We start from the raw sequence: 5,580 nt of genomic DNA, 5'->3' as shown, positions 1-5,580 counted from the left end.
CGCCCCGGGCTGCGAGCGCCTCCGGCCTCCCGGGCAGGGGCATGGAGGCGGACGCGCCCCGGTCCCGCGCGCTCGCGGGCTGGGCAAGGGGCCACGTGCTGGGACGGGGTACTCGCCGGCTGAGAGGCGATGGACAGGCGGCCCGGGACGCTCGCTAGCCCTCCAGGCGAGCCGGGGCCGCGAACCCGGGGACTGGCACAGGGCCCCCCCCCCGCCTCCGGCCCCCCACCTCCCCCGCCAGGCGTGTCCTGCGCCCTCTGCCACCACCCGCCGGGTCTCCGCGCCCGCCTTTTGGCTTCACGCCCGCGCCGCGAACTGTGCGTGGCGATGGCGCGCCTTCCCTCTCCCTCTCGGCTGCTGTCGACCCTGCCTCCTGAACCCATCCAAAAGTTGTGCTGGGGCAAGAGGATGGAAGAGTGAAGCAAAAGAAAGTGGGAGTGCGTAGGTGAGCAGGCACCTGCCCCGATGCCAGCCCAGGCTTCCATGCTGGGCCTCGTGAACTGAAAGCGTTAGGAAACGCGGGTTTGGGGTATCCCGGACAAAATAAGTTGGGTTGCCTGGCTCAGGAACGTCCCTTCTCTCAGGCTTGTGCTGAATGGGCCATTTATGCTTTGCTTGTTTGAGTCTGTGGCGACTTTATTCTGACTAATCTGTGTTTGCCAGCCGCATAACCTTGCCAAGTTGGCGTCTCCTCCAGTAAGCAATGCCCAAGGCCTGCTGGAGCAGCCTCCCTGTGACGCCCCAGACCTGCGAGGTCCCGTGCCTTGGCGAATCTGATGTGGATCGTGAGCTTCAGGGAACCAGGAACTCTGAGGGTTTATTTGTTCTTCCTACAAATTTGATGGGCACTATTGTGTGTGTGTGTGTGTGTGTGTGTGTGTGTGTGTGTGTGTGTGTGTGTGTGTAATATATAATAGATAGATATGAAATATGCATTGTATATATAATGTAATATTCATTGTATATACGAGGGTGCCAAAAAATGTATACACATTTTAAAAGCTGTTACTTATGTATGAATTTTTGAAGTTGAATTGAATTACGGTAGCAACGTGTAGTATGACATTTGCTCAACTGTGTTTCCACCATCTTTTTCTTTTTTTTTTTTTACTGCCCTGCCTGTCGCATGGTGAGGCTAGCATTCATTTGATTAGCACCATCTTCTGAGCTAACGTCATACTTAAAATATATATATTTTTTTGGCATCCCCTGTATATTACACACTCACACACAAGAAGTGAACTGAATTGTGAACTGTGTTCTAACTTTTAGAAAAGCAAAAGTCATGTCAGGCACACACACACACACACACACACACATATATTCAACAAAAAAGAAGTTAAAGATTAACTTTAAAAGCTTTATTTTCTCGACCAGGTTCAGTGGCTTTTTGGGATGCTAAGGCAGGAGGATCGCTTGAAACCAGCATGACCAGCATAGGGGGAGACCTGTCTCTTCAAAAAAATAAAAAAAAAATTAGCCAAGCTTGATGGCGCACCTGTAGTCCCAGCTACTCAGGAGGCTGATGCAGAAGGATCACCTTAGCCCAAGAGATCGAGACTGTGGAGAGCCGTGATCATGCAACTGCTCTCCAGCCCTGGTAACAGATGAGACCTTGACTCAAAAAAAAGGGCAAGGGGGGCGGGCAGCAGGAGCTTATTTTCTCAAGTGTCAAGCTTCAGTTACAAGCTTGTTTAATGATGCATGTGTAAATTCTTGGTAAAAAGATGATTGTTAGCAGTTTAAAAAATAACTAATTTTTTTATTTTATAATTTTTTTCCCTAAAATTTGTGACACATCCTTGTGCTTAAAGTTGTGCAAACCGACTATTGTGTAAGATTTTTGTCAGACTTGTGAATAGAAAAGTCATATATTATGTGTGCATGTGGCTATAGTTATTGTATCTTTGGTTATCTATTGTCTTCCACATTATATAATGTTATTAAATTTCTCACGCTCATACCCTATGTTCTCACTCATAAGCGGACCTTGAGCAATTATCATAATACTATAAGAAAGGGATTGGCAGTATGGGAAACTGCCAGGGGAGGGAGGTGGGATTGGCAGTTGAGGGAAACTGCCAGGGGAAGGAGGGGCACACCTCATCAACAAGGGTACCTGCATAATGAGCATTTGTGTACCTAGCCCTGAATTGTACTCTATATCTTTAAAATAAAAAATTTTTTAAAATTTCTCACAGCTCAACACAGAAAAGGCTTTCTATAACTTAAAACAATTTTAGTCAATCATTGTATAAGTTGTTGAATTACAAATTTGGAGTTAGAAATACTAAAAACAAGCAATCAGTGAGGTCACCCCTTTTTATTACAAATGTACCAGCATTTGGCACTTAACATTATTGACTGAAAATTTATATAAAGTGAATAATGAAAGCACTGGCTACTTCTCCTTAAGGAAGGGGGTATATTTTTCATATTTAATCTGTCCTGCAAGCTCCCATTCAGATTAACACAAGATTCTCCCTGTCATCTTTAGTTTATGGAATGTTGAATTTAACAGTGTATCTGTGGTAAATGCTTGTTGTAATTCTTTAACCCATATGATTTTATTGGAAAATATAAATAAACATATGAGACACTAGTTCAACCTGGTAATCTTTAACCATTAACTCTGGAACCTCACTACCTAGAACTGAACTTCAATTTCATCATGTGTCAGCTGTGTGACTTTTTGGCATGTCACCTAACTTCTCTGTTCTTTGATTTATTTACCTGTAATATGAATATGATAATAGTATCTACTTCATAAAGTAACACACAGCACCTGGCACCTAACAAACACTCAGTAAATGTTAACACTATTATCTATCCACAACTCTAACTGGTAACGGAAAAGTTCATCAGCTTTCTAACTTTTGTTGGGGTTGTTATCATCATTGACAGATTTAACTAGGGATTTTTTTTTTTATTACTAGAGGCAATGCAGCATAGTAGAAAATGTCCTGTTTTTAATTCCTTTGTTATCTTTTTAGACTATAGGACTAACTTTCCATACAGTGTTCTAAAAAGGCCAAGTTTGAATGTTTTTCTAATGTTTTATTATGGCAAGTGACCTAGTATTTCTTAAAAACAGTTCTTAGATTCATTTTATTCATCTCGTTAGCTCTACTTCTTTCATCTATCAAGTATTTGTAAAACACTTAATTTATGCCCAGTTTTAACAAATACTGTAGAGAATTTGCTCCCTTAACTCCCAACACAAATTATTTCACTGATCCTGTCTTTAACGAGCTGGGGAAATAAGTGACTTGCAGACATTTAGAAAAATATATATATACAAATATATAATCATAGCTCATTTAAATATAATCAAGTGTCAAGCACATTATAAAAACAATAAATAGTGAGAAGAGAAAGGGTGGAGGATAATATTAGCTAAACTTGTTTAAAAAAGGATTTCAATAAAGAATGTTCTTGATTTAGAGCATGAAACACAGATAGGTTTTGTAGTTCTTCAAGAACTAAGAGTATTTTTGTTTGAGAATAAAATATTATTAATTTTTCCTGGATAATTTTATAAGCTAAGCCAAGTGAGTAAACATACTATCTTAAAGTACATAATATTAAAATTGTAAAAGTAACCTCTATACCTTAAACTTGAAATATATTGCTTTGTTCAGTTGTGCTTTTCAACTGTTTTAATCCAAATGAGCAGACACTTGCACACCTATAGGTACAAACCCTGCTAGACAGTTCAGCCACAAATATGAATGTGGCACAATCCTTTAGCCCTCAAGGAACTTAGTATTGTGGGAAAGAAGAGTAAATAAGTTATATATAAAAATAGAAGTATGATGAAAGCTCAGAAGCAACACAGAGGAAAATGTGTGAAAAAGTCTAGGAAGAGTTCACAAAGAATTGACACTTGAAGACTGTTTTGAAGGATGAATAAAAGTTCAATAAGTCAACAGAAGAGAAGGACAATTCAATTAAAGGAAACAGTTCTGTTATTATATTTCCCTCTCCAATTAAACTCCTCCGTTACTGGACATGGTTACCTTAACATATTTTTGACTTGAATATTTTCCAGTAAATCACCTACCTTGATTCTTTTTCTCAGCTTTTTTTTTTTTTTTTGGTTGGAGTTCAGCTATAATCTCAACTTGCTAGGCTCAGGCAAGCCTTCCAAGTAGCTGGAACTACAGGTGTGCAACACCACATCTGGCTAATTTTTTGATTTATTGTAGAGATGTGGTCTTGCCAACTTACCCAGGCTGATCTCAAACCCCTGGGCTCAGGCAATCCCCCAGCCTCCACCTCCCAACGTGCTGGAGTTATAGGCATGAGTCACGGCACTTGGCTCTTTTCCCCATTTTCAGGTAGAAGATATAGAGGTATTACCTGCTGACAAAAATAATATATGAAAGAAAGTGGGGGCCATAAATTGCTCGATATATGTATTATGTGTAACGTATTCTTAGGTAAGAAGGGTGCAGAAATGGAAATAGGTTTTAAATGAAGACCTTGTGAAAAATAATACTAGAGAAGAAACAGTTTCCTCAAAAAATCTGTGTGAGTATTAGGAATTTTATAGTAAATGCAACATGGTTTAAAAAGTTTTTATCTATTCATATGTTAAAACACTTGCAAGAATGTAATTTTATAACTTCGTGGTTAATGAATAATTTAAAACTTATGTACAAATTTTCCTTTAATACTTTCAAAAATGGTATCTCCTAAAATCAGTTATTGATGGTTCAGTTTTATATCATTTGATGCTGTGATGTAGGCCATGTAATGTAAAATACAGCACAATGCACTGAACTTAAATCATAGGGAGAAATATGAGTGACTGTACATTCCAATACTCTTTTATTCACAATCCCAAATTTTTGTTTTTGTTTTTGGTTTTTTTTTTTGAGTTGGAGTCTCACTCTGTCACCCAGACTGGAGTGCAGTGGCCGCTCCTGGCCACCGCAGCCTCAACCTGCTGGGCTCCGGCGATCCTTCCACCTCAGCCTTTCAAGTAGCCAGAATTACAGGCATGCGCTACCACGCCCGGCTGATTTTTTTGACTTATTGTAGAGATGAGGTCTTGCTGCCCAAGTGGGTCTCGAACCCGCGGGCTCAGGCAATCCACTCACCTCAGCCTCCCAAAGGCGCAGGATTACAGGTTGAGGCACCGAGCCTGGCTAGAGAAATGACACTTTTAAATGCCAAGAAGTAATCACTCAATCACTGGAGAAGGCTTGATCACTTCCTAAAACACTGGCTTTTATAGGTGAAGACTCCTTACGCTATAGTTCACGGTGCATTACTACAAGTCAAGTGTAGCAGGCTTGGAGGCTCAGTTTGTAATCCCAGCACTTTGGGAGTCTGAGGCAAGGGGATTACCTGAGCCAGCAGGTTCGAGACCAGCCCGGGCAACCTGGCAAGACCTTGTCTCTACAAAAAAACAAAACAAAACAAAAAAGCTAGCCAGGTAGTAGCGTGTGCCTGTAGCTCCAGCTACTTGGAAGACTGAGGCAGGATTGCTGGAGCCCAACAGGTTAACACTGGGGTGGTCGTGAGTGTGCCACTGCACTCCAGCCTGGGTGACAGAGTGAGACTCCAGCTCCC

Source organism: Carlito syrichta, unplaced genomic scaffold (genome assembly GCF_000164805.1).
Source record: "Carlito syrichta isolate Samal-C Ts95f unplaced genomic scaffold, Tarsius_syrichta-2.0.1 Scaffold303838, whole genome shotgun sequence".
NCBI lineage: Eukaryota > Metazoa > Chordata > Mammalia > Primates > Tarsiidae > Carlito > Carlito syrichta.
Note: the sequence above shows the minus strand (reverse complement) of the source record.